The sequence below is a fragment of the Pongo abelii genome, chromosome 14 (assembly GCF_028885655.2).
Source record: "Pongo abelii isolate AG06213 chromosome 14, NHGRI_mPonAbe1-v2.0_pri, whole genome shotgun sequence".
In the NCBI taxonomy this organism is placed as follows: Eukaryota; Metazoa; Chordata; class Mammalia; order Primates; family Hominidae; genus Pongo; species Pongo abelii.
The window spans coordinates 49,424,481-49,446,830 of NC_071999.2; the positions used below are offsets into that span (position 1 = coordinate 49,424,481).

General features: G+C 39.2%; 1 protein-coding gene and 1 long non-coding RNA gene across 5 annotated transcripts in view; one reads left to right on the plus strand and one right to left on the minus strand.

Moving 5' to 3' along the window:
• The window catches only part of LOC129049515 (uncharacterized), a 29,052-nt gene extending 7,761 nt beyond the window's left edge, over nucleotides 1-21,291 (plus strand). The window contains exons 2-4 of the long non-coding RNA XR_008512652.2: nucleotides 7,741-7,824; nucleotides 8,940-9,131; nucleotides 20,986-21,291. This is a non-coding gene — a long non-coding RNA (uncharacterized LOC129049515). The remainder of the gene's footprint in view (nucleotides 1-7,740; nucleotides 7,825-8,939; nucleotides 9,132-20,985) is intronic.
• Nucleotides 1-22,350, minus strand: part of TSC22D1 (TSC22 domain family member 1) — a 147,350-nt gene that overhangs the window by 11,247 nt on the left and 113,753 nt on the right.

Genomic DNA, 22,350 nt, shown 5'->3' on the forward strand with positions numbered 1-22,350 from the left:
TCAAAATTTATTTCAATAAATTTAACAATTTAAACAAAAATGGACAAATTCTTATAAAGACACAAACTACCAAAACTCACATGAGAAGAAACAGATAACTTGAATAGTTCTGTATCTATTTACAAAATTGAATTTATAGTTTAAACTCTTTCTATAAAGAAAACCTCAAGCTCAAATGGTTTCACTGGTAAATTCCACTAAATATTTAAAGAAAGAATATCAATTCTATACAAACTCTTCCAGAAAACTAAAAAGAGAAAATTTTTAAAAACTACTTTACAACTCATTCTGAGTCCAGCATTCCCTAAACACTAAAGCCAGATAAAGACATTATAAAAAAGAAAAACTACAGACTAATAGCTCTGATAAACATAGATGCAAAAGTTCTTAACAAAATTTTAGCAAATCAAATCCAACTATATATACAAAGAGTAATATATTATGAACAAATGGCATTTATCCTGGGAATGCAAAGTAAACATTCAAAAATCAATGTAATTCACCCTATCAACAGACTAAAAAGAAAAATATATAAAGATAATCTCATTATATGCAGAAAAATGCATTTGACAAAATCACCATCCATTCATGATTTTTAAAAAAGGAAAAAAAAGTTTAAGCAAAATAGGAATTGAAGGGAACTTCCTCAACCTGATAAGGGGCATCTACAAAAAACATTCAGCAGACATCATATGTAACAGTAAAAGAATGAATGCTTTCCCCCTAAGACTGGAAACAAGCGTCTACTCTCAGCATTCCTATTCAACTTCATACTGAAGGTAACAGCCAGGCAATAAGGCAAGAAAAAGAATAAAAGTCATCCAGACTAGAAAGAAAAAAAAAAATCTCTATTCACAGATAACATGACTATCTTTGTGGACACTCCCCCAAAAATCTACAAATAAATTATTAGAACTAACAAGATACAAGTTTCTCGAGGTTATAAGCTAGAAGTTCAATGTACAAATATCAATATATTTCTATATACCAGCAATGAACACAAAGTGAAATTTAAAAACAAAAAATACATGAAATAGGTATAAATCTAAGAAAATATGTAGAAGATCTCTATGCTGAAAACTATAAAACATTGCTGAAAGAAATCAAAGAGCACCTGACAAATGGTGAGATACCCCATGTGTGTGGATTAGAAGATAATACCATTAAGCTAGCAATTCCACACTTCCCAGCTACCATATAAGTTCAGTGTAATCCCTATGAAAATTCCAAGACATTTTATTGAAAATGACAAAGTGATTCTAAAATTTATATATAAAAGCTAAGAAACTAGAATAATTGAAACAATTTTTGAAAAAGAACAAAGCTGAACTCCCATTACCAGATCTCAAGATTTTCTGTAAAGCTACTTGCATTACCACAGTGTGGTACTAGTAAAATGACAGACACAGAGAGTAACGGAACAAAACACAGGTCAAAGATACACACACACACACACACACCACACACACCACACACACACACACAAACACACCCCAAATCGATTTTCCACAAATATGTAAAGCAATTCAGAAAAGAGTCTTCAGCAAATGGTACTGGAACAACTGCAAAAAAAAAAAAAAAAATACAACCAATTCATTCTTTACACCATATGAAATATTAACTTAAAATGGATCATAGACCTAAATGTAAAATCCCAACCTATAAAACTTCTATAAGAAAACATAAATCTTTTGAACCTTGAACCAGTACAGATTTCTTAGGTAAGACACCAAAAGCACAATCCATGGAAGAAAAAAAATGGATAAAATGGACTTTTACCATAATGAAAAACTTGCTTTTTGAAAGATAATGTTACAAGAATGAGAAAACAAACTATTGACCAGAATTAAGTACCACAAGTCACATATCTGATAAAGGACTTATATCCAGAATATATAAAGAACTCAAAACTCAATAGCAAGAAAACAAACAACCCATTAAAAGAAAAGGGCAAAAGACATGAACAGTCACTTTATCAAAGATATATGGATGGTAAATAAGCACCTGGAAAAAATGCTGAACACCATTAATTGTTAGAGAAATGCAAATTAAAACCATAATGATATACCACTACACACCTATCAGAATAGCTAAAATATAGTTTAAATTTTAAACCTGAAAATACAAAATGCTGAAAAGGCAGAAAAATTGGAACACATATATTGATGGTGGGAAGGCAAAATGGTGCAACCACTTTGCAGAACAGTTTTGCAGTTATTTATAAAGTTAGACACAGAGTTTCCACAAAAACCAGTAATCCGAATTCAAGTTATTTATCCAAGAGAAATGAAAACATGTTACCACAAAAATTTGGTAATGCTTAAGAGTCCCAAACTGGAAACAAACCAAATGTCACTCAACTGGAGAAAGGATAAACAAACCATGGTACATCTAGACAATGGAATAATATTCAGCAATACAAAGAAACAAACTACTGATACAAATAACAACCTGAATGAATCTCAAATATATTATGGTAAGAGAAAGAAGCCACACTCAAAGACTGCAAACCATATGATTCCATTTATGAGACATTCTAGAGAAGGTAAAACTATAGAGACAAAAACCAGATCAGAAGTTCCCAGAAACTTGGGGTAGGGGAGGGAGGGGAGATTGTTATGGGTGATGGAACTATCTCATATCTAAACTGTAGTGGTGGTATGCCCACTGTTTTTCAAAACATGTAGAACTCAAAGATGGGAACAATAAACACTGGAGACTCTAGAAGTGGGGAGGGAGGGGAGCCAGCGCTGAAAGGCTACCTATGAGGTACCATGTTCACCACTTGGGCAACGGGATTATTAGAACCCCAAAACTCAGCATCACATAACATACCCATATTACAAACCTGTGCCTGTATGCCCTGAATCAAAACAAACAACACTACTGCTGTATACTAAAAAGGCAAACTTTACTATATGTAATTTACATCTTAAAAAATGAAAAGATGACTGCCCCTAAGTAGCAGACTGGGAAGAATGAAAAAAAAGAAGAAGAAGAAGAAGAAGAGGAAGAAGAGGAGGAGGAGGAGGAAGAGGAGGAAGAAGAGGAAGAAGAAGAGGAGGAGGAGGAACAGGAAGAGGAAGAAGAAGAGGAAGAAGAAGAGGAAGAGGAAGAAGAAGAGGAAGAAGAGGAAGAAGAGGAAGAAGAGGAAGAAGAAGAGGAAGAAAAGAAGAAGAAACTGATATTTTTAAAATTCTATCTAATCTTTATATTTTCATGTATCATTTTTTATTGTAGTAAAAAACACATAAAATTTACATTAACCATTTTTAAATGTATAGCTCAGTAGTGTTAAGCATATTGTTACTATTGTGAAAAAGATCTTCAGAACTTTTTCATGTGCAGATCTGAACCTATCCATTAAATAACTTCCCATTTCCCCCTTCTCCTGCCCCTAGTAACTGCCGCTCTGATTTCTATTTCTACGAATTTGGCTACTTTAGACACCTATACTTTTTTTTTTTTTTTTTTTTTTTAATTAGAGACAGTGTCTCGCCATGTTGCCCAGGCTGATCTCGAACTCCTGGGCTCAAGCAGTCCTCCCACCTTGGCCTTCCAAAGTGTTGAGATTATAGGCGTGAGTCACCACGCCAAGCCTACATGTAGTATTTTGATTTAAAACATTTTAAACTAAAAGAAAAATGGGAACAAAAACTATTTTAAAAGATATAATGCAAGGACTTAAATATATTCATTGAGGAGACCTAAAAATGCCTATTTTATAACTAATTGTTCTATCATTATATAAAATGCATTACTAGGCTTGAATTTTTTAACTATAATTTTGCTCTGTTCTTAGAACTGTTGAGTTTGTTGGTGATTAATCATTCCTAAATCTCATATTAGCATTAAAAGATTTGTAAAAATTAAATACTTGCTTTAAGTGTGAGAATTTTAAAAGTCCTAACAAAATGCTAATAGATTTAAATATAATCTTTTATTTATATACACCTATATATAACACATGTATTTACCCCTGTAAATACATTTTTTTCTGTATTTTTCTCTCTCTAAACATTTATAATTACTTTTAAATTGTTACAATTCTAGAAACAATTTTTAGTTTTCCCATGGCTGTCTTCACCTTATTTAGCATAACTCCTAATTCCAAAAGAATATCTATAATGCTAAGAAGACCCAATGCCTTTTCTTTTCTTTTTTTTTTTTTAAGATGGTAAGGGAGACTTTAAGAGGAACTACTGCAATGGGAGAGAGAGATGGGGCTCAACTCCTCTCAATGCCCTTCAGCAACAGGACTCAAATGGTTAACATTCTTATTTTACTTTTTATCTTCATGAAAATAATAAGCATTTCAAACCCAAATTTCTTCATAAATTACCACTTCTGCTTAATAGTGGTAGATTATGAAAATCTGGAGCCACAGACAAAAAAGGAATCACAGATTTAGAAGCCAAATGATATTCTATATAAAACATCTGAAGAAGTGAAAAGTTGTCCTGATTATGATTTTCTATTTCAAGAACCTCATGCAAGTGAGGTTCTTGCATGAAGTGAAAAATGAATATTATTTCTCTTTTACTTTTGCACAGCTATGAAAAATAGATGCTTTGAGCACTTTTTAAAAATAACTAGTTACTTTAAGCTAATTTTCCTGTTAAATTCCAGAAGAAAACAACAACGATAAGCAGTCCTAAAAGAGCTGGTAGGAACTAGACTAACCGACTAACCATTTTTCTATGCATACAGAGCCACTTAGGGTCATAGAGGCAGTCTCTTCATGACTCTAAAACAATCAGATGAAGCTCAGTTACACAGTTGTATTTACAACAGTAAAGATAAATTTAAGGATATTACCTAGCTCCAGAATGTCTAATGTAGTGCAGGCCTAGGTAAGCATTAACACATTGGCAAAGTTGACTCTGTGTGCTGGGGACACAGTGTATTTATATAATAAATGCCTCTGCTTCGATCAAGGGACGCACTTCCACATGATGGCCTCCATGGGCAGCAGCTCTGTGACATAAATGGGGTCTGAGGGTTTCTTTAACCCTCTGATCTATTCAGAATTTTAAAGCAAAATGGACCTTGGAGATCATTTAATTTTCTTATTCTGTAGGTTTAGAAATGGAGGCTCAAAGGCATTAGGTGCTTTGTCCAGGGTTTACCTAATCAACTGTGGGATGGAGCATAGAACCAAATGCTGATTCAATATAGTGTGCCCTAGAAGTGCACACCAGAAATTCTAGATCCATGTGTGTGTGTGTGTGTGTATGTAAGATGTTAGAGCTGGAAGAGTAAAGGGACCATAAAGTGAAATGCCCTTCTGCTGATCTCAACGGAGCCACAGTATTCATTGAAAACCACCCATTTTACAGATGAAGAAACAAGCTGGGAGGCTGTGTGGAAACCAGAGCCAGAGACCCATCTGCATATGAGTCAGGCAGCCTGGCTGCAGGGTTTCTGGGCCTAGTCTAGAGTGGAGCTGGTGAGCTCTTGGTGAGAACTGGCCCTCCACAGCTTCCTTTCTAAGGCTGGGCAGGCTGACAGGGGCACTCAGATCAGTCCCAGTGCCAGTGAGGTCTACAGTTTGAGAAGGTGCTCTCCAGGCACTGGGACAAGGTCCCGACAGAGAAGGGGGCTCACCACAGACACAGAGCCACACCTGTTGACGGACACATTACTTAGTGAATGTGCCTAAAGAAGGTTTTCAAATTGTCCTTTCATTAGCCCTGACAGTTCCTTGCAAAGCCCTCAAGAGCTGTGAGAAGACGAGTTAGAGGAAGTCCAAGTGGATCGAAGAAAATGATGCTCACTTGTAAAGAAGGCAGGCAGGCCACGTCCCCAAGGCTTGTGGCCAGGAATAGGAGAAATGGCTTTAGCAGCACATCGCTTTAAGAACTTCCGTGGTGTCCCAATATACCCCAAGGATTTTTACTCTAGATGGTCATCACCTTGGATCTCCTTCCATATCATCTTAGTGTGATTCTGACATTGCCACATTCTCCTATCCATGATTAAATAAGGGTAAGAAGACAATGTGATGAAAATAATAAAGTGCTGAGTGGGGCCAATGAAGTGGGAAATAAAAATTTACAATGAGAATGAGTGTCACTTTTTAGCATTTAAACCTGCCGCCAACTACTGTAAAAGAAATGCTCAACATAATACATCTTAGCTAGAAAGATATAAACTAGAATTTAAAAACTTTCTATACATTAGCTCTTCAGCCATTTCTTTATCGATTTACTCACATTTATTTAACAGTGAGCACCCATGAAAGGCCAGGAACTTTAGGCTTGGCACCACAGTTATCAAGATGAGTAAGACACAATCCTTGCTTTTAGTGACTTGGGGGCAGTTGCAGGGGGCAAGGAGAGAAAGACACATGATATTTTGTATAATTTGAGTGTATATAAAAAATGATGGTTAGCAGAAAGCAGCCTGGGAGTGTTTCTGAGGGCAGAAGACTTACCCTCTGGGTGTTGAAAAACAAATAGGAGTTGTCCAGTTAGACTACAAGGTACAAAGAAAATGAGAACACTCCATGAAAAAGGAAGGGCCAGGCAAAAGCCAGGGTCATGAAGCAGCATGCTGAGTTTGGACACCTCTCAGTAGTTGAGTGTTGCTAGGGAATAGGAGGTTGGGGTTTAGCAGTGGGAGGTGAAGAGAAAGGCAGTAAAAGGAAAAAAGGTTAAGACAGGCTGGGGCCTCACAGGCCATGTGATGGGAGACTGGACTTTAGTCTGAGGGCAATGAAGGTCCACACAATAGGATTTAAAGCAGGCAAATGATGCAATGGGATTTGTGTTTTGGCAAGGTCACTCTGACCACAACGTATAAGACTACAAGAGATGGAACTGGGGGTAAAAGGAAGGAAATAATGAGGGCTGAAACCAAGGAGCAAAGGGGAGACAGAAAAGTGGGATGGATTCAAAGACATTGGGACATAGAACTGACCGAACTGGCTTGTGGGAGGTAAGGGAGGCAGGATGACTCACAGGTTTCTGGATTATGTGAACAGGTGGAAGGTGATGCCATTAGCCAGAATAAGGCTGTAGGCTAAGGGGAGTAAACTGGTTCTGGGGTATAACATTGATAGGCCTTTCTAGGCAGTGGGAAATACGGTTTTGGAACTCAGGAGGGGTCGGGCATAAGATAATACTGGCATAAGAAAAGTTGTTAGGTTAGCAATAAGTCTCCTTGGGAGTGGATGAGATTACCTCAGAAATCCATATAGGCAAGAGATGGTGGAGCTGGGCGGCCACACACACTGGGGCAGCCGTTTGGCATAGCAAAGACACCTGAGTTTTCTGTGGATCTAGTGGACACTGCAGAAGGTGGCTAGGCTTGAGGCAGTTGCAAGAACCTTGAATGGGAGAGTAGCCTCTACCCAACAAGGAGACCAAGACAGTAAAAGTGATTTAACTGTGGAGGGAGCGGGGAAATGAAGAGATCAGGTCAGCTCTCCAATGCCAGGCACCCTAAGGTGCCAGCAAAGAGCCAGCAAATGTGTTCTTCGAGAAAGACCATGTGGGATGGCAGCCTCACGAAATGAGCCAATGGACAGTCCGTTAGAAGCAGACAGACGGCAGCTGCAACCGTGACAGAAGCGGGACACTGCAACAGTCGGCACAGAGACTCTGCCCCTCGGTTCTTCCTTCCCACCTCCATGCTAGCGCACTGCTACTGCCAAGAGGGAGGGACGCATGTGAGAGCCAAGAACAGCCTCCACTCCAAGGTGCCAGTAACAGACTGGGTTCTTTTTTTCCTTTTCAGGGAAAGAGTGGGCAGAGAAGAGAGCTTTGATTCTGACTTGAGAGTCAAATTTCAAAATGCAAAGAACGGAATGTTTAAAAAATGGTAAGTGACTGTTTAAATGACCAAAATTAACTGGAAAGCGATGGAAATGGGTCGACATGCTAGTAAGGAAGCCTGCTACCAGAGTAAAAGGGTGATTCAGTTGAGCACAATTAATAGCAGTTATTAGGAGAAATAAAAATAAACCATGATACGCTTATTTCTCACCAATGAATTGAGACTTTAAGCAAATGGCTCTGGAGGGGATCCAGAAGAATGCGGCATGAAGCCACCAGCTGAGGGTCAACTGTGAGATGAGGCCACATCATGTCGGGGCTGAGGAGACCCCAGTGAGCTATAGGGGGCATAGCCCCTTACCTGTGGGGCCTGTTGGGGCCACTGCATGCCAATATCTATCCCACCGATCACAAATAGGACATCCGCCATGGCTGACAGAAGAGAGGACTGCAAGCTCACCGAGGGCTGCCTGGCAAGGACACCCCTGTCCTTTCCCACTTTTGCGCTCCCAGCCCCACATCAGGGACTTGTTCAGTCAGGAAAGCAGGCAGGGGACAGATATAGATGGAAATAATCCAGGTCCTCTCATGTCGATTCCAAACTGCTAGAGACACAAGCTTAGTCCGACTTGACAGAAGAGGAGAACTTTGAACAAAACACGAATAAAGCTATCAAATAACAGAACTAAGTCTTAAGAACCCAAATGAGGTTAAGTAACGAGAAGTAACTAACAAGTCATGGAACTAAAGTGAGATGTTGTAAGGCAACCCCAATGTATAGCAAAAAGGAGGGGCAGACTACTCGAAAACGGAAACTGCTGCACACTCATACCCCAGTTAATCTTTACTGCTCTGAGACAGTAGGTACCATTCTTTTCTTCATTTTAAAGTTAAAAAGTCTGCTTGAAGTTTATGGCCTCCTCTGTGCCCGCCCACCTGCCTAATGTGTGGGTGACACCCTACAGTGGGCACGAGGTGAGGGCAATCATATTTGCCAGTGCTCCCAGAGCCCGAGCACAGGGAGCCTGGGCCTCTGCGCCTCACAGGGCCCCATGCCACCACTGTCCTCGTGGCCTGGCTGGGCTACTCATGGGGAAGGGTGAGTATGTCTTACAAAGCAACTTGGCTACATTCTAGGAATGTCTGCTTGCCTTCTGACAGCCTGGTGATGCCCCCACAGTACCGCCAGCTGCTGAGTGACCATGGGCCACTATCCACAGACTACACCCAGGGAGCTGGGAACAGCCAGGAGCCCCAGTGAAGAGTTGGGGAGAGATCAACCCTGCCTACGTGGAGTAAGAACAGAATAAAGAGACTAAATCAAGTCATTATTCACTCTAGAAAGTTGGTAAGGTAAGTGCTTGGCTGAAACTGAACAGAGTGCCATATCCTTGCTGCTTTTGGCTTTAAAGGTTTTCCATCTTTTTACAGGATGAGAAGTTACAGTTCACCTCCCCTGTTTCGATGAAACTCTTGTTTTCAAAATGCTAACAGGTTGGTTTTTCCTCTCCTGTTTCACCAGGCTCTGAACTACACTCTCACAGATTGAAAAAAGATTTTGCAGCTAATTAGAATTTACATTTTCAGTAGTTAGGAACTACCCAACTTATTTTTTTTAAGCATTGATTTAAAAGGTGCATGTAAAGTTATCTCAGCAAACTGTAGTTTGCCTCCAAGATACCAGTGTCTCCCTTTAACCTTCTCTTTTGAATATGTTTCTGTGACCCAAACTGTTCTTTGTTAAGCTAATACAACCATAAGGATTTTGTTTTAATGCATACTAACAGCGCACTTAGTAGCCAGTCCTCGTTTCTGCTTAATATAACTTCTTTTTTGCATAAACATATGCATGACTATTAGTGCACTGAAGTCAATTTTTAAAATGCACAAGTTATAAATACAGCAGAATAACCTACCAAACCTAACAATGAACACCCAAAATTTTCAAACTAAGACTATCAGTAGATTTCGGTTATGCGTACTTTAAGTTGATCAAAACTGGAAGAAAATAACTGTTTATATCTTTATATGTATTTATTACTTGATGCAATAAAGCTTATTTTCATTAACACAAACAAATCTGAGAGTGGTCAGACAACTTACCCAAGGAGACATATGTTTAACAAATGGCAGAGCCAAGATCCAAACTCAAGTCAGTCGGCTTTGCTACAGGGCATGACTCAATAATCTAGCAGAACCAAAAAGTGGGCTATTTCTAGACACCCCAGAAATACGCAGTTCAATTAATTTAGTAAAAAACTGACTCCTGTCCTTAAAATAGTAAATGTTACTTCTAGTCATCATAGCTAGACACCTTCAGACAATTTACATCTAAAATATACAGATTTATCAGAGTATTACACGTGTGTTTCTAATAAGAAATGCTCTTAATTGAAGATGCTTCAATTTTACTTAATGATTTTGCATTGGTTTGAAGGTAAAGTTAAAACATAAAGGATTAATTTAGTCTGGTGTAGAGGGAATGAATTCCTTTGTTTCATTACCCAAATTAAATACTACATATATTTAAAAATTCAGTTGCATTATTTTGAATAAAACAAGATGTTTTGCAAAGGCCATTAAAATGATGTTGGTGACAAAGCATAAGTTCCATCACCTATTACGTAACCCAAATTAGGGTAATGCTGCACAAACACGTAAAACTGAATACCTCAAATACATATTGTTAGTAAAAACAGAGTTAATTCTAAAAAGTTTGGCTTTAATAAATTAGATTGGGGGAGGGGGACAGCAGGGGAAGACCAGTTATGTTATATGAAGAGATTTTCTTTAAAACCAAGTTTCTTACCTAATCAGGATAACTAAATTAAATGAGTGATTAACCTGTTTTAACACTGAGGTATGCTTGGAACAGAAAGTACTTTTTTAATGAAGTATTTACATTATATAAACATATATAACAACATATATGTAAGTTAGGAAGTATAACGGTAGAACAAACACCCACAAAGTGCCCCCCCTAAACTAAGAACGTTATCAACACCACTGAAACCCTTATGCTCCTCCTCATCCTCTACTCCCACCCCAGGGGCAATTCTTCTCCAGCCTGAAATCATTCCCATTTACTTAGTTACTATATTTACTACTTTACTATGTTTAATTACTATGTTTATTGGCTTCCTTCCTCCACTAAAACATACTAGACAAAGGCAGAAGTTTTGTTTACTAATACTTGATTAGACTTACTACTTGTCAGTCCCTATTCTACACGTTATGTATATTACCTCATTTAATCCTTTCAATAACCACCTCATCTAGGTACCATTATTATTCCCATTTATACAGAGGAGGAAACCAAGGCGCAAAGGAGTTATGTGACTTGATAAGGTCATACTCATCACCACTATGAAAAGCAAAAAATACTTCTGCACTCTTATCATAACAGATGCTGTCATGTTTTAGTAATCCTCAGTCCCTTGAAAGACTGGTTATCACTGGAAATAGTTTTTCTAAAATAATAAAAATTCAACAAATACATATTGAGCACCCATTTTGTGTCAGGAACTGTTCTAGGCACAGGGGATTCAGTATGAACAAAATGGACAAAAGTCTCTGTCTTCCTGAAACTTACATTCAACTGGGGCTGAAAAAGTAAACAAGACAAATAAGTACATATATAGTATGTGAGATAAGGACAAGTACCCAGGAGACAAATGAAATAACAGAAGCAGGGATATGAAAGATCAGAGAGGATGAAATTTTAGCTAGCCTTCAAGGAAGGACTCCCTGAGAAAATGAGTTTTGAGTAAAGACCTAAAAGAGATGATGGGATTAGTCATGGAAGAACTCTTCCAGCAGGGAGAACAGCAAAGGGAAAAGCTGTATTCAAGAGTCCCAACAAAGTCGAGACAGCATGATGCATCATAGGACTGCGCTGTAACCAATATATGATACAAGAGATCTCTCTCACTTTTGCTATCTTGGTTTTCTGAAAGACTCTTTTCTTTAAAAAAGCATGCTTACTGAGACCATCAATATGGTACACAGTGCATTCAAGAAGCACTGGTCTGCACTTAATAGCAATAGGTATTACATGTCACTTTATATTCTAAACTAGTTTCTTCAAGAATTATTTTGGGATGCTTTTCACTTTCCAATAAAAACTTTCCCTGCCTGGAAGTACAAATAAGTCAGGTCCTCCTGTAGAATCATCTGTCTACAAAATTTAAGCACTAGATATGCAACGATAGCTCTTTTCTGAGTCTTGCTTTGGATAGTTTCAAGAAGCCATGAGAATTAATCGCATAGGGAATTTATTACAGAGCCTTTTAAAGCTACTTCTGACTAAACATGGTGCACTGAACACACTCATTTATCTTTATTTCTACCTACACACCACTAAAGAGATGAGAACCCAGTTTTAAACGCATAAGAATAAATATAAAAGACGTCAACTTCAATAGTTTTTCAAAGCTGGAAAAAAGATGGTAATTCATCAAGTTGAAACCTGAGCAAGCCATAAAGAAAGTCCAAAGACCATTGATACTCAGTGAAAAACTCAATACTCAGAAAGCACAAGGTGCAGACAACGTAAGTCTGTGTAAGACAGACCCAATCTTACCCAACGGAATAACTGAGCAATTGTGTCTGGAATTGGTTCCTTCCGGTGGGTCGTTGGTCTCACTGACTTAAAGAATAAATCCGCGGACCCTTGCGGTGAGTGTTACAGCTCAGCTCATAAACGTAGTGCAGACCCAAAGGGTGAGCAGGAGCAAGATTTATCGTGAAGAGCAAAACAACAAACCTTCCACACTGGATAAGGGGACCCGAGCTGGTTGCTGCTGCTAGCTGGAGTAGCCAGCTTTTATTCCCTTATTTGGCCCTGCCCACATCCTGCTGATTGGTCCATTTTACAGAGCGCTGATTGGTCCATTTTACAGAGTACTGATTGGTCCGTTTTTACGGAGTGCTGATTGGTGCATTTACAAACCTTTAGCTAGACACAGAGCACTGATTGGTCCATTTTTACAGAGTGCTGATTCGTGCGTTTACAAAGCTTTAGCTAGACACAGAGTGCTGATTGGTGCGTTTTTACAGAGTGCTGATTGGTGCATTTACAAACCTTTAGCTAGACACAGAGCACTGATTGGTGCATTTACAATCCTTTAGCTAGACAGAAAAGTTCTCCAAGTCCCCACCCCACCCAGAAGCCCAGCCGGCTTCGCCTTTCACAATGACTAACAATTCTCTAGTATAGCCAACACTCAGTCAAAAGGAACCTGGAGGAAACAGAGACAGTGTAGGGAATTGAAGAAACGTGTAAAATCCTAAAAGATTACATGGATAAAATAAGAGGAGGACAACATTCAGAACACTAGAAAGAGCTCTTGGAAACTGAAAAATTGATATGAGAGCGTAAGTGAAAATGTGCTAGAATAGAAAGTAAAGTTGAAGAACTATCTCAGAAACTAGAACAAAATACCAAAAAGGTTAATACAGGAAAGAAAATAAATAATAGCTATTAATATTTAGAAGGGCTAACACCGTAACAAAAGAAGTTTCAGAAATGTAACTATGGACAGGAGAAAAGTGTCATAAAATAATTCAAGAAAACTTCCTAGAACTACAGATCAGGCTTTTAAAAATTAACAGAGCCTATCAAGTACAATCTGTTCCGTTATAAAACTTGTTTGGAAAACACCAATTTGTTCCAACACAATTCATATGTTAGAGAACAATTTGAGCGTAATGCACAATTCACATTTGTTTATGTGTGATTCTGTTTGTGAGAAACATTAGGTAAACGCAGGAAACTGCACCCAGCTGAACCAAAACTGCACCTAGCAAAACGCAAATAGCACATATCTCAAACATGTAACAGCTACCTCAGTTCAGCACGTTTGTTATTCTGCAAAATTATGTTTTGCTATTCTTTTGCAAAGGATAACTTTTCTATATAAAACCACGCATTCAACATCTCAAATATGTCTAATCACACTGGTTCAAAACATCAAGCAGCATGCACAAAGGAAAAGTTTTTAAATATTGAGGAGAAGCCAGAAATAAGGCATTTTGAAAGAAATGAGAGAATACGTGATGAGAACATGTGGTATCTCCCAAGCAACAGAAATAAAATTCATGTTGTGGGCCTTCACAAACAATGCATGGAAATAAAAGAAACGCCTATTGCTAAAGCAATTTCAAGGGCTGCAAAAAGAGCAACCTCTAAAGAAACAGAAGAAAAAGAAAGCTTGTTGAATATATGTACTGAAAATCAAATAGCAAAAAAAAAAAAAGGAATAATCTTTCTCAGAATCAAAGAGAAAGCACTGTTTATATAAAAAGGAAATCGCTAAATCCTGCAGAATTTGCTCCTTTTGTGCTAGTAGTAGCTGGTTTAGTAGTTTCAAAAATCTCTATAATTTCCAAAGCCTTCAGTTGTAGGGTGAAGCAGAGAGCTCACCTAAGAAAACTGCAAAAAGAATTTCCAGCAGTGATATAGAAGCTAATTGAAGAAGGTGGCTATATATTGGGTCAAACTTTCAATTCAGATGAAATAGTTATCTATTACACATACATCAGATCTGTCAACTGACACTGTTTCATATTCTTGGACAGAATTAGAAAACTAAGTTTCCAAGGATTTCAAAGGCTGCTCATATAAAAGTAGAACAAGTTTTAGGATCTACTTTCACTTTTGAAACAGATAGGTGAAATCTTTGAAGTCTTTCCAGTCACTATATCCTATCAAATCTGATCCTCCTAATTTCTCACTGTGATTCTATCAGCAAAAATTCTTAATGTTCTCTTAATAGTATGATCCTTTTCCTTTTTAATTCCAACTAAAGCATCATTTCCAAACAACGTTTGAAAGCATCTATGATGTTGTTTTAACCATTTAAATCCATAAATGCAATTATAAAACATCTTCATCAGTACTGACTTTAGTGCAGCTTTTTAAAGAGTCAGATTTTGAGCACTGGAGTTAGATCCTAATTCAAACTTCCAAAAATCACTTATTCATAGTAAAATGGGAGTGATAATACATATTTCATAATGACGGCAACAGCAGCCCATCTAGAGCAGCCACTGCAAAGACGCTGGCTGCAGCTGGGGAGGCGCGGCGGGCGTTGCAGGCTCCAGAGAGCCAGCAAGGGCCAGGAACAGGCGGGAGCCCCACCCCCTACCAAGTTGGCAGGACAGAAGCCTGCTCTCCCAGGCACAGCTGCAGCTGCCCAGCCGCACCTCCGGACCTGGGCATCCCTGTGCTCTCGGGGGCCCAGGAAGCCCCACTTCTCCCACAGGCCTGGAAGGGCCCGATCCTGCTCTCTGGTCTCTCCCCACTCCCAGTGCCTGCTCTGATTTTGCAGCAAAGTTATGGCCAAGCCTGGGCTCTGTCCCACCAGGTGTGTGTGTGTGTGCTCCGGGCAGCAGCTGACATGCCAGCCACCCCTACTCTGCCTCAGCCCCCTCTGGACTTTGGGCACCGACAAGTGCAGGAAGGAGGCCAGGGTGGGGCTGAGGGCAGCTCCATGCAAACCTGCAGGCACCCCTCAGTACGAACAGCCTGGGCGCTATGGATGACATGTTGATGGCGGAAGGCAGACAAGTTCTTGGAGAGAAAGGGGAGGATCCCTGGTGAAACCCCACTTTCAGGTGGTAGATGGCCTAAAGCCTGGGGGCTGGGCTGCCAGTTCCGGGTAGAGTCCGTGGGACGGCAGTGAGAACTTGTGCTTTTTCCAGGCCCACTTATGGCCGTCCATGGACCAATCAGCACACACTTCTTCCCTTCTAAGCCCATAAAACAGCCCCGGACTCAGCCAGACTTGCACAGATGTGGGACTACCAGTGGCAGAAAGGAGCGACCCACTTAGGGTCTTCTCGACTTGTGGGGAATGACCTGCCTATGGAAAGGAGCTATCCACTAGGGGTCTCCTCTCCACTGAGAGCTGGACACTTGCCAGGATGACCTGCCTGTGGAAAGGAGCTACCCACTATGGATATCCTCTCTGCTGACACCTGGACACTCAATGGGATGACCTGCCTGCAGAAAGCAGCCACCCACTTTGGGTCTCCTGAGAGCTGTTCTGTCACTCAATGAAGCTCCTCTCTGCCTTGCTCACCCTCCAGTTGTCCACATACCTCATTCTTCCTGGACACGAGACAAGAACCCAGGACCTGCCAAGTGGCGGGACTGAAAGAGCTGTAACAGAAACAGGGCTTGCCACATTGCAGGCGACAAGAAAGAGAGAAGAGCTGCAGCCCTTCAGGAAGCCCAGACCTAGGGGCTCCCCAACCCAGGGCTGTGACACCCTCTTTGGGGCTTTGCAGTTCCTGGCATCTCCAAGCTTCCAGGCGCCACTGCATTCCCCGGTGCCCACAGTGGAAGCCACTTACAGTATGCCTGGTCTAGCCACAGCCTTACACAGAGCCAACGCCTAGAGCTGCCTAACCTGCTGCAGCCAGCACACCTGGCTGTGCACAGTGGTGAGACCCCACACTCGTTTCACACACCCCTTGCCACTGACCCTTGGCAGGCATGGGTGCCTGTCTCATCCTTGGCAGGCATGGGATCCCGGACAGTAGCACAAGCGGAGAGCAGCCAGCGGAAAGCAGCCAGCCAGGCCAAGTGGGCGGAATTATTAGCTCAGAGGGCCTAAGCAAAACTCCAGCAAAGGTACCACCAGCCACAGAGGTTTCTGGCTGAAAAAGCGACACCCCAAGGATCCTGTGACAATAATACTGTTATGACATTTAAAAGAGATAACACAAGAACCTGGCTCTTTCCACAGTAATTAACGTGACCAATTAAGGTGAAGACCTTGTGTTCTGAACTACTTGGTTTTAGCCATAATTGGGGTTAATCAAAAGAGATCCTCACATTTCTCAAATTACTCCTTAAAGTAGAAAGTTGCTTGAGAATGGCCTAATATAAAAAGTATTATTATAGATTACTTCCAAAAGAAATTTTTTTCAAATATGAAAACCACCTTTATACAACTTGATGCCCTTTTCCCTGACACAGAATAATTATCTGGAGAAGCAGTTTATAAGTGACTTCATTGTTTTTGGTAAAAAGGCAACTCAAATTTTGCCTTAATCCCTATGACATGATGAATTAGTTCAGAGGGTGATTCCTAATTTTTTTAACTTTATGTCTTTAAAGAGAACCACCTCTTACTTCCTCACCCATTTATTTGATGTCCTAAACTGTGTTAGAGTCCTTGCAGCCTCTTTCACTGAGGCCATCTCTGCCCTCCTAGACTGTCCTCTAGGAAAAGCTATGGAGGGAGGCCCCATCCGCTTCTAGTCTTCTCTTCTCTTGATTTTGTCATATTTGTTGCTCCAGCAGGAAATCAAGTGACTTTCCCCCCAGAACAAGGAAGGGGAGATAGTCTTTCTTTCCCACCACAGCTCCTTTCCACAAATACTTAATTCACAAACATCTTGTGCCTGGCATTATAGTAGTTACTGGGCTTCTTTCGAAGAGTGAAGAAGCCTTCCTTCTAAAAAGCTTTCAAACCAAAAAATGCTAGTAGAAATGTGTAAACAATGGTTTTTCTTAGCAGTAGGAATGATATAATTTATCATCTAGTTTTATCACAGACCAGTAGAACAGAGATGTTTTCAGATAAAAACAGCTTTCTTGTTATAAATTAAAGTTCAAAGAGAAAAGGAAATGCAAAACAATACTTTTAAACCAAATTTAACTAGGACACTGGAATGTTTATTGAACAGCTAAATCCTAAGTAATATAATAAGCATGGTACACAGTATCTTGCTTAATATTCAACTCACATCTATATTATCATTGCATATACAAATTAGTAGTTAACTGAGACTATGCAAAATTAATTTGTTCACTCTCATACTGCTAGTAAGTATAATAGCTGACCTGGAATATGAACTTAGGTTTTTCTGACTCAAAAATCTAACTTCTTTCCATACACTTAAATATTTATTTAGTGCCTACCTGTGGTAAGCATTGTGACTGGCCCATAGTCCAGAAGGGGTGGTAGATGTGTAAGCAATAATTATAGGACAAAGTAATAAGTGTGATATCTTAGGTATGGCAGGTACCAGGAAAGCATAAGAGAAGGTAACCAAGTAAAGTACTAGATGGTGAGTAGTCAGTAAAGGTTTCACCAAGGAATTTTCTCCTAAATTAAATCTTCAAGAATAATCTTAAAATCATTAATTAGACCAGAGAATGACCGTATTAAGGAAAAAGCAGAAAATGTCCAAAACAGAGGCAGAAAGTCAAAGCGTCGTTATGGAAGGTGCCCAAACAGTAGGGTCCTCTGAAATAATTACAGAATGGTGGGAAATTAAGGCAGATAAATACTCATTCAGAGATCTTCTAATCCCCCAAAACACTGAAAACACTGCTAAGGAATCCGAAATTCACTCCACAGCACATGAGCCCCAGCCAATCAGAACAGATACCAGTTGTAAATGGCCAGTTCAACCTAACTAGTGCAAACCAGCGAAATATCAACCCTGCCTTTAGGAAATGGGAGCAGCCAGTGGGGTGTTTACCGCACGGGAGTAGCCTGACCAGCTCTGTATTTTAGGAAGGCAATTCCTAAATATATAGCATGAAGATATAATATGAAGTATGAACAGAAGGAAGGCAAAAGCAGAGACCAGGAATAAATTCTGTTAAAGGGTTTCTGCTAGAGGGAGAGGGGAGATAAATGATTTTAAAAGACGCCAGGTAATCAAAATGTAAACATCATTCAAATGAGTCTATTACAATAACAAATAGGACTATGTATTATACAGAAACCATTACACGATAAGAATAATTCAGACTGGTGACTCTGCGATTACCCCCACAAATATATTTGAATGTTATTTCAGCAGAGTAACAAGAAAAATTACTATCATTTAACTAAGCACCTTGTTTTGTTCAAGTTACATAACATCAAACATCTATTTTACAAACATTTTCGGAAAGGTGCTGGACCACAGAAAATATGGTTCTATAAACTCTACCTCACAGTGGCCTCATTTAATCTATTTTACGGAAAAAGAAAGCAGACTTGTTCAACAAAAGAAATAAGTACTGATATATTTCTAATAAGCCTCTGAGTCCTACTCTGTGATCATTTTATTGTAGCAAATGTTCAAGCTATATATTCTGGCCCACACTACTTTCAGTTATATGGATCACTACGCCAGTAAACCATTTACAAGCCTACGAATGGCAATGTGTACAATCACAGCACAAAAATCTAAATAAAAACAAATCTTATACAATATCAAGGTATGTAAAATGCCCATATTATGAGATACAACATATTAGAGGTTCCTCTACTTATAGTATTTGTCCGGGTGCTTTAAGTACTTGATATAGGCTCTATTTCCAAATCAATAAGAGAATATAAAAAATTTAGAAAGACCCTCAAAGGAACACAAAATAAGTCATAAAACTAGAGTACAGGAGAATAAGGAACAAAAAGAATCAAGCATAGTATGTCTCAGATCCATTAGGATGATTAATGTGTTTGGGAATTTTTAAAAACTGTTTACTTATTTGTGAAAAGAGTTACAAGCTAATATATACTTATAAACTATAAATTATAAAGATTTTAGATGCATATTGTACTTACAAAGAGTTTGAAGAACTTAAACAGTTTAAATCCTGCCAGTCATCAGTGAAAGAGATCACTTAATATTTTCTTTCTTTCCCCTACTAATCCTAGTTCTAAAATAAAAACTAAAGCTGATCATACAAGAAAATATTGCCTATGAGTTTCTCATGTGTTTGATTAAAGGGATCAGTTTTACTTGACAAAGTAACAAAAACAGACGTCACCATCTCTGTATAAGCATAGAGAAAAAAAGTAATAAATAGATATAAAAGCTACATGGTATTTCCTAAAATTATGAATTTTCAGCAGTCTATGGAAATTTCTTTTAAGTGTGGTAATGACCTAACATCCATACATCAAATTCAACTTATTTGACAAATCTGCAAGCTTCTCACATATCTGTATTACTCTTTAGTCTATCCAGAATTATAGAAATAGCAGTTCTAGCTAAAATGCAGTTTAGTTACTGGTTGACTTTGAATTAGAAGTTAAGGTGGCTAAACAGCCCATATGTTAAACATAAAAAACTTAAACTCAGAGGTGGGTCAATGCAAATAAAATCAGATTCACTGTTGAATTTCATTAGGAGGTTTGCATAAAGAGAACAGTTCTCTCTTTCAAAATGGCCTTTTTAAACAAATAGCTAACTCCTTAAATGTGTGGCATTTGATTAGAGGATTTCATGAAAAAAAAATATATTTGCAAATTAATGGCCATTTGCTCTTAAGATATAATAAAGAAGAAAAGGTTTTAAAGAATCTTTACCTATAATCCAATCATGGTAATTGTCAAAGAATGCCAGAATAGAAGATTAAATCATAAGAGAAAAATTAGTCATTTCCCATACTGTTTACTGTACCTGTTGTTGAGTTATCTTACATGTATGTACCTAGCTTAAATTTTCATATTCAAGCATGAAACCCTCATGCTGGCCTATGGGGAGTTCCACAGTGCTAAGAACTGAGGTGCTTCCTGCCAACAGACAGCATCAGCTTGCCAGCCATGTGAGTGAGCTGTCTTAAGATAGATCTTCCGGCCCCAGTATCAAGTCTTGGGATGATGGAAGCCCTAGCTGACATCTTGACCTCATGAGAGACCCTGAGCTAGAACCACCTAGCTAAACCACTTCCAAATTCCTGGCCCTCAGAAACTAAGATGATCCTCATTGTTTTAAGCCACTGAATTTTAGGGTAACTTGTAATGTAGCAATAGAGACCTAATAAAAGGACATGTAAAAATAATAATAGTGTTTTAGTGTGACTGTAATAGAAGACTGGGAGTAATTTTGTCTTCTACTTCCTAAACTTTCTTTAAGGTTATGTCACTTTCATTGTTCCATTTTTTAAGAAGCATATTTAATATTCATATTACTCCCACCATTTTCTTTGGAGAAGTCTTACCTAAGTCATTCACTCATTGAACAAATGCCTGCGAGGATGACAAGTCAGAATAGTTACCATCACTGACCTTATGGAGTTTACAGGAGACTTTAATCAAATTTGTCTAGGATTACAGATAGTGATATAGTCCTTTTTTTTTCCCTATGTTTCTGGAAGGCAAATTAATTCCTTCTAGAAGGCAAATCAATTAAGCGATTAGTAAATGGGAAAATGATGTCAGCATAACACAAAAATTGTATTGGTTCACAGGGTTTTTTCCTTCACAAGAGCACTCAGTACAGCCGGTGAATTACAGCCTTTATCAAGAATGGAAAGAGCTCTCAGCTCTGCTGTATAGCAGCAGGAAGAATCTTTTCATTTGTATTTAACAAGACCTAAAAGCAAGCACTTCCACCAGGAGCCCCTACCAGCTTTGTGCTGCTTTCAGCTTATGCCAGGTTACCCTGCCTCTTGTGCCCAACCTTACTGCAGCCCCCCTGGTTTGGAGCTCCACTTCCTTCTATGTTATATCAGCACCTGCCACCTCTGCTCTAATTAAAATGTTGGTAGCATTTCACTCTTCTTGAGTATTTTTAATACCTACCATTAGAGCTTGCTGTTTTACTAAACTGGTACCAACTTTTTGTTTTCTCACTGCTCTGGTTAAAATGCTGCACAAGTTTTGAGTGGTTGACCCCCCACCTTGTTTTCTTCGTAGGCTGTCTTATTTTTAGCACATAATGCTGCAGAATGAGGTATTTAGGAACATATATATCGTGGCATAGAAGAAGTGTCTGAAGGAAACTTTCACAGTACTAGGACAGTATATAACACAGGACCTTGATCTAATATGGAAATAGCATGTGTGAAGGTTTAAAGCACAGAGACAGGAATACAAGGAGAGCCTCCCAGGAAAAAAAAATGCAGGCTTAAACTTTGTCTTTACCCCTGAAGACTTCGCCAGGCTAAGAAAGCTATATTCATGTCATATGGTTAAAGCATTCCTTTTTCTAATAGGACTCTATGGGGGGACAGGAGCATGACAATGATGAGACTAATTCAGTGGTTCTCAACCTTGGATGAACTTCAGAATCATGTAGGAAGCTTGTAAAAAATACAGATGTTCAGGCTCATACCTCAGAGATTCAGACTGCACTCATCTTGTGTGAGTCAGTTGCCACAGGTGATTTCAATGTGAAGCCAGGGCTACAAACCACTAGACCAGAGGGGGCACTGGCAGCAATCAGAGCATTGGAGAATAGCTCTTAGGAAGAAATTTTCTAAACAACAACAAAGCCCATGACTGATATTACTTATGTATTAAAAAGTCGGCAATTTGGGCTAGGCACGGTGGCTCACACCTGTAATCCTAGCACTTTAGGAGGCCGAGGCAAGTGGATCACCTGAGGTCAAAAGTTCAAGACCAGGCTGGCCAACATGGCGAAACCCTGTCTCTACTAAAAATACAAAAATTAGCCAGGTGTGGTGGCAGGCACCTGTAACCCCAGCCACTTGGGAGGCTGAAGCAGGAGAATCGCTTGAACCCAGGAGGCAGAGGTTGCAGTGAGCCGAGATTGCGCCATTGCACTCCAACCTGGGCAACAAGAGCGAAACTCTGTCTCAAGAAAAACTAAA